At 31.6% G+C, this 12374-nt stretch overlaps 1 protein-coding gene across 1 annotated transcript in view; it reads left to right on the top strand.

The window, feature by feature from the left end:
* Positions 1-12039: 12039 nt before the first annotated feature.
* Positions 12040-12374, top strand: part of LOC143057384 (uncharacterized) — a 41891-nt gene continuing 41556 nt past the window's right edge. Inside the window, exon 1 of the mRNA XM_076230689.1 lies at positions 12040-12165. The gene's annotated coding sequence lies outside the window, so the exon portion shown is untranslated. The remainder of the gene's footprint in view (positions 12166-12374) is intronic.

The following is a 12374-nucleotide window of genomic DNA, read 5'->3' as shown; positions in this document are numbered from 1 at the left end:
TGAAGAGAAGGTTGACTTGAGTAGCAAAATTAATTGAACTCCATAAAGCAATATTTTTTTTATTGTAATAGTTCAACTTTTAAGCAAATCTGTGACATAGCCCATTTACTGTACATTGACCTAAGAAGCTTATTGTTATAATCTATGAAGCAGTATTTAATCATTTTTATTTGACAACCCTGCATACCATCGGTGTACACTTAAGGGATTTTGATCACCACAAAATAAATAAGCAGGCTCTTCATGTATACATGTACTTTTATGAAAGACAGCAAGACATTTAATTTGCATTGTTAATTACTAGCCTGATTTTTCTGGTGATTTTCAAATGAAGTTTAAATTTAAAACTCATATATTTGTTAAATTGCGTGACACTTTCAAGTAATCAATTGGGTTTATTCCTTGAATGCCAACATCCTTTGTTCTACCGACAATTTACCTGTAAAATTATGTTGGCGTTCAAGGAATAGGGGCAAGTAGTTATCACAACAAAAGTGCATGCTTATCAAAACAATCAAACTAATGAAACAAATAGGTAAATACAGGTAGCTAAATCTAGTTCATGTTTGTTAAGTTGTTAAAAATCATATGTAACAGTGGCGGATCCAGAACTTTTCCTAAGGGGGGGCCCTCTGACTGACCTAAGAGGGGGCCCACTCCAGTCATGCTTCAATGATTCCCTATATAATCAACCAAAATTTTCTCACGAAAGGGGGGGCCCGGGCCCCCCAGGGCCCCCCCCTGGATCCGCCTATGTGTAACAGTTGCTGCTCCTGCTTGAACAAATATGGATTCTCTTAAAATGAAACTTTCAAAAGTGTTGCATCACAAAGTCAGGACTGTCACAGTAAGGATTCCAGTTTGCACAAATTCTACAATAGACTCTTTGGACTTTGAAGTTTTTTTTTTTTTCAATATTTCTATATAGTTGTGTGTGCTGTAATATCCTACCATATTACTGATTAAATTTCTTGAAACTTTGTATATGTGTTAGATTACTATTTTGTTTATTTCAGTTTGTTCAGGATATTTTTCTTGGTTATACAATTACACCTTTTTTTTTTTTATTGTAAGTGATTCCTACAAAAACATTGTTTAGTTGTTTGTCATGTTCGCAACTCATCTGAATTCTTTTTACCATATTTCATGAAATTTCTTGAAACTTTTGTAGAGTTTCCCGCTTAGAAGTTATCAAATTAACTTAATTATTTTTTTAATTTCATTAATTGTACAACTGAAATCTTCATATAGTTTATAATAACTAATAAAATATTTAAATTGACATGGAACTAAACAAATCTATATCCTTTATTTAGTTTGAAATAAATGTATTAAACTAAAATTTCATTAATTTTTTTGATATTTCTTATGTTATTAACATATATTCATTCCAGACATATTTTTTATAAAAAGTAATAAAGCGTTTTAATTTTCTTTATTTCTTTAAAATTCATTATAATTTTACCCCTAAAATCTACTATTTTTTCTTATGAGAAAGTGATAAAATGTTGCATTTCTATAAAGTTCATTAATTATTTTTAACAGTTAAATACTTATAAAAACACCTATTGTTATTATATAAACATCTATTGAAATATTTTTGTTGGCATTCAAGGAATAGGTACCATATAAAATGTTGGCATTCGAGGAAGACACCATCAATTGTACTGAACAATTGTTTACATAAAGATTTACCATGTGTTTATTTTGTAAAATTTATTTCATAAACATTACCAGCATGACCAATACAATGTTGTTTAAATAAGAAAATAAAAGTCTACATTTATTGTACATCATTGTACATAGATTTAAAGAAGATGTATATACAATGTATTATAATATAAATGTTAAATCATCATAATCATTGTATGTCAGTATACACAAGTATGTTGGAAAGGAGGAGATGTGATGCATTTTCATAAACTTCTAATCTTCTTTTTTGTCCAAAGGTAATTCAGAACTTTGACAAAACAAGCTAAAGTGAAAATGTTTTTTGGAGTGTTCAAGGAATTATTTTCTTTATATTATTATACATGTGTTATTAGTAACATACATGAATAGATGAAAAAAAATGTTCATTAATAAACTTTCTGTCAATTCTTATTGGAAATGATCAGTATCAATAAAGAACTACAAATTAAAGACTTTCTGCTCTTTGGTCAGGTTGTAAATATCTCTTGGACTCATTCCCCATTTCCATTCTCAATTTTATTTCGTTCTCTGCAACAATTATAATAACATGTACATTTTTGTCGAGCCTGCAACTTTTGTTGCAGAAAGCTCGACATAGGGATAGTGATCCGGCGGCGGCTACGGCGGCGGCGGTGTTAGCTCACTTCTTAAAAGCTTTATATTTCAGAAGGTGGAAGACCTAGATGCTTCATACTTTGTATATAGATGCTTCATGTTACGAAGTTTCCGTCAGTCACATGTCCAATGTCCTTGACCTCATTTTCATGGTTCAGTGACCACTTGAAAAAAAAGTTAAAATTTTTTGTAATGTTGAATTCTCTCTTATTATAAGTAATAGGATAACTATATTTGGTATGTGCGTACCTTGCAAGGTCCTCATGCCCGTCAGACAGTTTTCACTTGACCTCGACCTCATTTCATGGATCAGTGATCAAGGTTAAGTTTTGGTGGTCAAGTCCATATCTCAGATACTGTAAGCAATAGGGCTAGTATATTCGGTGTATGGAAGGACTGTAAGGTGTACATGTCCAACTGGCAGGTGTCATCTGACCTTGACCTCATTTTCATGGTTCAGTGGTTATAGTTAAATTTTTGTGTTTTGGTCTGTTTTTCTCATACTATATGCAATAGGTCTACTATATTTGTTGTATGGAATGATGGTAAGGTGTACATGTCTAGCGGGCAGATGTCATGTGACCTTGACCTCATTTTCATGGTTCAGTGGTCAAAGTTAAGTTTTTGAGTTTTGGTCTTTTTATCTAATACTGTATGCCATAGGTCAACTATATTTGGTGTATGGAAATATTTTATGATCTTTATGTCAGTCGCGCAAGTTTTATTTGACGGTGACCTCATTTTCACGGTTCATTGCACAGTGTTAAGTTTTTGTGTTTTGGTCTATTTTTCTTAAACTATAAGTAATGGGTCAACTATATATGTTGTATAGAAGCATTGTTAGCTGTATATGTCTGCCTGGCATGGTTCATCTGACCTTGACCTCATTTTCAAGGTTCATTGGTCTTTGTTTAGTTATCTTGGTTAATGTTAAGTTTATGAGACAGTTGTAATAAAACTAATCTTTATACTTAGGACTATCAACATAATATCAATGATTAGTATAAAAGGCGAGACATTTCAGCGTGTGCACTCTTGTTATTAAGTTTGCTGTAAAAAAAAATTGAAAATAATCAATATTCAAGAACTACATAGACTTTAATTATTTACAACATTAATAATTTCATGTACATGCATTCAGTACTTAGAAATACTCATTTAGTATAAAACCTAGTCAATTAAAATGAGGAAATCAGTCCTTTTGAACTTATAAGAAAGTAAACCGATCTCCAATCAGAGATCAAACACCAATGAAGCATATAATTATTTTGATTGATTTATCTACTTATTACAGTACATATTGTAAGTTTCGGTGTAATGAATGACATTTGTGACAGGTAATGTCAGGTAACATTGTCAGATTTCACCTGGGGGAGTACATATTACATGTCCAGTCACACTAATAAGTCACACTAATGTTCTCAGAAAGGTATTTCAAACAACAAATATAGTGTATTGGTAGGGTCATGATCAGGAGAGACCTTAATATATATACAGCCAGAAAGATTGTATTGTATTTGTAACAATGAGAGGCTTGTGTGATGGAAAAGATACACAAAAATAAATAGTTTAGGAATAAGAAAACAATTTTATACCAACATGTTGTGGTGTGAAGTTTGTTCTTTGGAATTTAAGGACTGTTCAGAACTTCTTGTAATTGCTATATATATAAAAGTCGATTGACTGGTGCCACATAATGAGCTAGATGTGCTTATCCTGAGATACCCTAGTAGTTTTTGGTGGGGTTTTAGTTGCTCAGTCCTTTGTGTTCTCTATATATACATGTACATGTATTGTGTTTGAAACTTATTTGGCTTTTTGTTGTTTCTTTGCTATTATGAATGGAGTTGTCAGTTTGTCTTCAGCTCTTATGAATATGAATTTCCCTTTGATATGATCATGTCCCTGGTATGAAATATCCCCCCTCTTGCATGTCGTGGCCTGAGGTCTTGACAACAAAACAATTTAAATTTATATTCATTGTTTATTTTCATACATTCTATATGTGCTGCCTTCATGATCACTTTAAAATTGCCTTAGTTTTGGAAAATTTTCCTTTGCTTTTGGAGGATGCATGTACAATGTAGGTTTTTAGATTGAAAGTAAATTGATAAGCATTATTGAGTGTGGTAAAAATCATGTCAAGAGTCGACCTGGTTTTATTCAGTCCCCTATAATACATTCTCTGTTATATTATGTAAGATATAGAGATATAGATCTGATACAAGTTATTATATCCACATATTTACAAGATATTGTATATAATACACATAAATCTTCATCTGTCACTACAAACAATTCCAAATATTTGTGTTCAATACTTATAACGTTAATGTAAAATTTAGAGGCGATGCAAATAAATTCCTATGTATGTAAAACAGTAGAAATTCAAATTAAAAAAGTTGAATTTATTATATATCCCTGAATTCAAAGTTCAATTTTTTATAAGGCATGTAATATTTAAACCCGCCTAAGTCAGGGACACTCTTAATAAACATTTACCAAACAAGTATTTTATGGTACAATGTACCCCAGAAATACACTTTCAAAGATCAAACTTCAGCTATACAGTACCAACAGCCTCTGTTTAAAAACTGTTCATATTCAGTCATGTCAGTAAAAGTTTGGTGGAAATATTTTGGAAACAGAAAAATTATTTCCAGCCTGTGATATTTTTTCAAACCCTTTCAGTATGTGGCAAGACTTTCAAGTTTGAGGTCACTTTAATACTATAATAGATAGATAGAAGTTGATGGCAACATAGACGAACTAGACAAAATTTACAAATAAGTCAACAAAGTAAATTTTGTCTAGTTCGTCTTATGTTTGTTTCACGGTTTTATGTATTATCTTGGAACTTGCAATATTTATAGAAAAGTTAAAATAGTGAAAAGTGTTTGAGTCATCTGTCTGCAACTTTTCTTATTTTTCTGATAAGCTGAAACCCTCTGTAAGGGAGATAATCTGATTGAGCATTTTTCTGAAAAGCTCTCTGTAAGGGAGATAATCCTGATTCAGCATTCTAGTTCTAGTATAGTTCTAGTATAGGTGGACATATTTCAAAAATGATAAGTAAGGACTTTCATGACTTTAATTCTACACCATTGTACTTCTTAACATGTGAATGGATGTGACCATAAAAAATAGTAAAAGATAACGAAAATTGCCAGTTAAAAATGTTACAGACATCAAACTGCAACTTGTGTAACAAAATTGAAAAAGCAAAGATATAAAAGTACCTAACATCCATATATTTTTGTGTTCAATAGGATATGAGCTTTAAATCACTTGAAAAAAAAAAACATTTGTAATTTATAACATTAAAGAAAAAAGATAAAAATAAAATATTTGATATACTTAAATATATATTTTGATAAACTCTTATATGAGGGTCGTAATGGAGGTACCTTCATGACAAATTACAGTAAAAACTCTTGCCAAATGACAATAATGATAAATTTGTGTTCATGAGGATAAAATTATCCCTTTCTTTTAGACCATAAGTAAAGACAGATTTTGATGGATCATGTTAACTTTTTCCTCTAAAAATAACAGTAACGATAATTGTTCCGAGACTGTTGAATTACAATAAGAATATTTTGAAGAAACACAGTAATATTTTAACCAATTTGGGTAAAATTTTAAACAACTTGACGCTAATATTAGCTGAAAATGACATTTTGACCCCTGACAGTAACAGGCATTCCTACCCTCTTTAATATAGACTGAAACAAATATATCTAAATATATCTACAGAAGAAGCCACTTCCACCTTTTCATATTGATGTAAATATAAAAAAGAAGATGTGGTATGATTGCCAATGTGACATTACTCTCCACAAGAGACAAAATTGTGCAGAAATTAAAAACTATAGGACATCCTAAGGCCTTCAACACTGAGCAAAGCCCATACCACATAGTGAGCTATAAAAAAACGAAATGACAATGTAAAATAAATTCAAACAAGAAAACCAACAGCCTAATATGATATGTACATTTTACACCATCTGCACCTTGATATGCAACTGTAGCACATAGCATTCATTCTGGCCTCAGATTCTGGCAGTATTTATGACAGTCCAGAGACAGAAGAATTAAGTGAACTATTTGTACTTTGATGTTAAAAATGATGCATTATTATACATACATCTTTAATTAGGTAAACCAGAAACAAAAAACAGATGGTAAAACATTTAAACAGGGAACATTAATCTAAATAATCAGTAGATGTTTATAATTGGGGATTAGATTAAATATATATATGAAGCAAAAACAATACACAAATATTTCATGGCAGAAAATTGAATGTTGGTGAACTTGTTTTATCTTGAATAATGTTACGTAACGGCATTACCCTTTTTTGAATGATATCTCAACAAGAAGTTCAGGTTAAATTGATGTAAAATTAAGATTGACAGTTCACAGATTGTAAACAATAGTGAGTTATTGGATAAAATTGGCTGTGTTACTGTAATATATTTTACAAGGTAAGATGGTTTGGAAATTTTAGTTTTTTTGCATGGTATCATATTTTTTGGTATGTGAATTTTTTCTAACTTTAAAGAAAGGATATTTTTCAAGGCAAAATGAGTTATGCTAAGAATTAAGGAAACAATGTGGATCTTAGTTTATATGTTATTACTTGATAGGCTTGTAAACTTTGATAACACATGTCACAATAAGAGATTGTCAAACCTGTCCCATACATGTAAAACAAAAAATATTATTACAGATCTAGACCAATAAAATGTTGAGATTCAGATTTAAGTTTGATTATTAAAGTCAATGTGCCAATTGACCCTAAATACCCCCCTCAAAGAAACAGGAACCATTATGGGCATTTACACTCCTATCTTGGAACCATGGATCCACAGGGGAATGGAAGGGGGTACCATTAGAAGGAGTGCACTGTTCATTGAATTGTCTCATTGACAATCATACTACTTCTTCATCTACATGTAGGAGTCACGGTTGGATGATTGATGTGTCTTCCTGCAGGACTGGCACTCTTTTGATCTAGGCTTTACATGTTTACTTTAGCATGTTAAAGATTCAACTTTCAATTAGCTATACTGGCTCAACATGTAGCAGGGTATATTACTTTGACACAAACATTTTACCATCCCTATTTGCCCCTGAATGTGATACTGACATTTATACAACGAATATATATGGGTTTTTAGTGATAAAATTTTGTTGTAAAACCAAAACCACAAATTCCTAACACAAGGAAACAAATGTTTTGCATTGTGGTTTTTTTTTTTTAAAGTCTTAAATATTTCACAGGAAGCAATACATTTTCATCAAACTACAAAAGTTGCCATCTATAAATAGTTATCATACTTTTACAATTTAGAAAAAAGTTTTAATTGTGGAAATAAATATGCATAGCGAGTACTGTTTTTTAAGAACTGAAAATAAATGTTTTGGCCCAAGACAGGACAAAAAAATAATTTTACCTTACAAAAATAAAAAAAACAGTGGAATGAAAAAATTGAATTTAAAAAATTGAAAGTTCAAAAAATTGTTACTTAAATCATTTTGATCTATTCCATACATGGTAAAAGTTATTCAGCGTTAAAAGTTAAGGGCGTTCATACTTCCCTCCATATTTTTTTATTTCAAACTTTTCATCATAAGTGGTATAGGTTAACATGGCCAGATTTTTACTATATAATTAAATTAAGATGAACTGTACATGAATCATGCATTGTTGTATTCCTTAATAGAATTTATTTGTGTTTTACAGATGTAGCCAATCACACTGTGAACGTCTGATAACTTTGTAAGTATATTGAATTATTTAGTATATGTTTTTAAGTCAAACCTCTATTCTTGGTGACAATTCCTGGCATGTTTATATTAGTGTTTATATAAAAAAGAAGATGTGGTATGATTGCCAATGAGACAACTCTCCACAATAGACCAAAATGACACAGAAATTAACAACTATACATGTAGGTCACTGTATGGCCTTCAACAATGAGCAAAGCCAATACAGCATAGTGGGCTATAACAGGCCCCAAAAGACAATGTAAAATAATTCAAATGAAAAAACTAACAGCCTAATTTATGTACAACTAAAAAAAGACAGAAAACCAGATAGGTAACACTTAAACAAATGACAACCACTGAATTACAGGCTCTTGACTTGGGACAGGAGCAGTTTTCTTTGTGGTGCAATTATTTAGTTTTTGCAGGGTAAAAGCAGCTTATTTCTATAATGGACAGCTGTTATTCACAGTCTATAGGTATAATGTTTTATTGGAATGTGACAAATGATGGAACTAACCAGTAATGACAAGATAAGGACAACAAGATAATTACCCATCAAAGATTAAAGGAAGAGAAACTGCTGAATCTATGTCTCTTCTCATTCTCAAAAGGAGGCTTTATTAAGTATAACACACCTGGGCATGGGCAGCTGTTGTAAAACTTCACTTATACTCAGAATATTACCAATGTTATTTCAACTGATCAGGTGGAGCTTACATTTTAATTTGCATAGGGACAGTCTATTTGAAGATGTGTATGATAAGGAGGATTGTGGTTATAATTATTACTGATTTCTAATCACCTATCAGTGTCATCAGAGAAATTTACAAAACAATGACTGGACACTTCATTGATGAGTTTATCCTAAAACACCTATGATAGTAATACTATAATATATTAAAAGTCATAAAAAGATAAGACTCAACCTCATTTTAAAAGAGAAAAATTGTTTGTTTCTTTGAAATTTCATTTAGCAAACATATATTTCGATTTTTTTATGATTTTCTGATTACGTTTTCTCCTTGTCGAAATTTGCCGATTGCAAACCACGTGGTATTAATCATGTCAAAATGACAGCTTGGGATATTCGTATCCAAACAGTTATCACCCATATGGCAATTAACACCTATTTAACCACTCTAAATTGCCTCTATTGTCCGACTTGAAGGGATTACAATTAAAAGTGATATATTTTTTTATGATCATAAGTGGTAATTAGATGAAAGTTCAAAATTTAGGAATGAGAAAAATAACATCCTGAAAATAATTATAGCGTCGTGGTAATAATTATAGCGTCGCGGTAATTATTATAGCGTCGCGGTAATTATTATAGCGTCACGGGAAGAAATATATATAAAGACGCTAAAACGGCGTGGGGAGAACACTGACCTATCTATAGATGGACTGGTTTATTATGAGCGAACTGGTTAAACTCCGCCCAGTCAAGTGAAATAAATCGAGTAATACAAAGTTTGTACTCGAAACACCAAATATGATAATTTGATTGGTTGTTTTCTAAGTCTGAGTGCCTAAAATTTTTATGACTGCAAGGCTTATATTAATTTTCAATGAAACAACTTTACTCAATGCTTATAAGAGAACAAAATTTGAGCTGTTAACACTCGTAGCTATTTTGATTACTTGATAACTTAAGGATGTACTTAGGTGAGGTTTAAGGTAAAAATTAAGAGCATCAATTAAGGATAAAGATAAGCTAAAAATATTGATAGGTCATGGAGCTCGTTTTCGAGATATTTGGGATTTAAAATATTGCGGGGAAAAGGCTGACTCAGACTTTTACCTTATATTTGCATTGGTATTATTTGGGTGTCAAAACAAAAGAAAGAAAATCAAGAATCTTCTAAAAGTTTGGAAAATGACCTTTCATGAGCTGTTAAGTCTTATATGAAAAAATTAATGAGTGTTATGGGGCAAAATATTTTATATTGTATTGTATGGAAAAACACCAAGGAGTCTGAACATTTGACACAAATTTCAAAACGGTGACCGTTTAAAACCTAACCTTAGTACATCCTAAAGTCTGGAGTATGAACACCATTCTAAACTTGAACTAAGTTGCACATAATCTTAAGTACCGGTAAATTATATTTCAGAAATCAGCAGTTCAATTTAAGGTTATAGAAAGTGAAGGATGTATTTAATATATATATATATACTCCTTGTTATATAGATGTATTATATCACAGGAAGAGAGTCTTCAGGAAATAGTTCTTGTACTCTAAATATAGAATGTGTTCACTTTCGTCTTTAGAACTGGTAGGTGTTGCAGGAAATTGAATAGACACACGTACTGTAAGAGTACTAATTCTTAAGATATGCTTTTCCCTTTTTGGTTAAAGCTTAAAAATGCACACACAAAAAAGTACTTATGAAAACTTGATAATTTAAAAGAGGAGGGCCTGGGTGGTTGAGGGGTTTAAGCAGTTCAACTACTGTATGACACTAGCTGTCAACATTGGGGTTGGGAGGGGGAACCCCACTCATGGTTCTTGTACATTTCAATCCGATCTTCATTTTGCCAAAGGTTGTATTTCTCTCAAGCTTTCTCCAACTATAAAAACTGACCACCTTGAAAAAGAGTTTTTGAAAAGATGCATGAAACACCATTAAACACCAATCAATACAATTGTAATTTAAAAAAAAAAAATCTTGCAATAAATATTCAAATGAATTGATAAACTCAAGAATAGGTTTTGAAGTAGATTTACACCACCTTAAGATGGCTTTTTTCCCCTCCTCAACCTTATGATGGCTTATTTCCCCTCCTCAATCTTATGATGGCTTATTCCCCCTCCTCAACCTTATGATGGCTTATTCCCCCTCCTCAACCTTATGATGGCTTATTCCCCCTCCTCAACCTTATGATGGCTTTTTTCCCCTCCTCAACCTTATGATGGCTTATTCCCCCTCCTCAACCTTATGATGGCTTATTTCCCCTCCTCAACCTTATGATGGCTTATTCCCCCTCCTCAACCTTATGATGGCTTTTTTCCCCTCCTCAACCTTATGATGGCTTATTCCCCCTCCTCAACCTTATGATGGCTTATTTCCCCTTCCTCAACCTTACGATTGCTTATTCCCCCTCCTCAACCTTATGATGGCTTATTCCCCCTCCTCAACCTTATGATGGCTTATTCCCCCTCCTCAACAATTGAGGATTTATTTTGATTTAAATGATTTCATTTTAAAGATTTCTTCAACAGTTTGTTAATCATGTTAAGAGGCACTAGATAATTGTGAATGATGCAAAGTTCAAACATATACAGGTAGTGAAACATTTCACATAAACTATTGCACTCCCACACATGTATGTAATATTAATGCTTGTTTGAACAAAGAGTGGCTGTCTCCGTGTAGTATATTCACATGCACTTTTATGATCTGAATTTGATTCCAAGTGCATGATAACCAAAGATAATTCCAGTATTGTTTAGAAAACTTGAGTGTAAACAGTTTTATCTATGAAGTATTAAATAACAGTAAGACGCAAGTAACTTAAGGGCTCAAATTATGTTTTAATGCACTCACATTTGCCTTTAGAACAATGAACTACCTATTTTGTTTTAAGTAAATGTTAAGTTGTAAACATTATTTAAACATTAATTTTACTTTTTGTATATCATGATTTTTTTTTGGGGGGATGAGGGTAAAGTTGGGAGGGTTTTCAAATTCAATTTTACTGTTAAAAAAAAAGAAGATTTGGTATGATTGCCAATAAGACCACTCTCCAGCAAAGTTTTAGTATATTATTCTAAACAAACGGTTCAAACTTAAGTTCAGTTTTGTAAACTTCAAAATATATTGTAAATTACACTATCTAATAATATGACAGACCGTCTTATTTACAATGAATCACTTCTCTTTTAAGATAAAACAATAAAAGATTTGAAAGCTTAAGTAAATTTATTTTTGTCACTTTTTAGCGGAGAGTAGTTTGTAACGTACGGTAATCTGATGTCATACGGATATTGAATCTTAGGTTCTCATTAGAGGAAGGATGTTAAGAGTTTCCTTTCCATAAAAATGTTTATTTTGACTTGTAACAACTTTGTTTACTAAAAGGTAAGGACATTAAATTTAAATAGTATGGGTTAGAAAGGGGTTAGTATTCGGAAGAAATCGTGGTGGGATTCAAATATATATATTTCTTCTCAATCAGGATTAATAATTGTGGCATCTAAATAACTATGATGGTAAATAAGGGTATCCTCTGTTAAGTAGATTCATTGCTTTAAGCCAGAATGAAAAGTGTTTAAATGTTAATCTAAATT

Source organism: Mytilus galloprovincialis, chromosome 13, assembly GCF_965363235.1.
Source record: "Mytilus galloprovincialis chromosome 13, xbMytGall1.hap1.1, whole genome shotgun sequence".
NCBI classification, from domain to species: domain Eukaryota; kingdom Metazoa; phylum Mollusca; class Bivalvia; order Mytilida; family Mytilidae; genus Mytilus; species Mytilus galloprovincialis.
The sequence above is the reverse complement of the archived record's forward strand: the minus strand, read 5'-3'. Positions and strand labels throughout refer to the sequence as shown.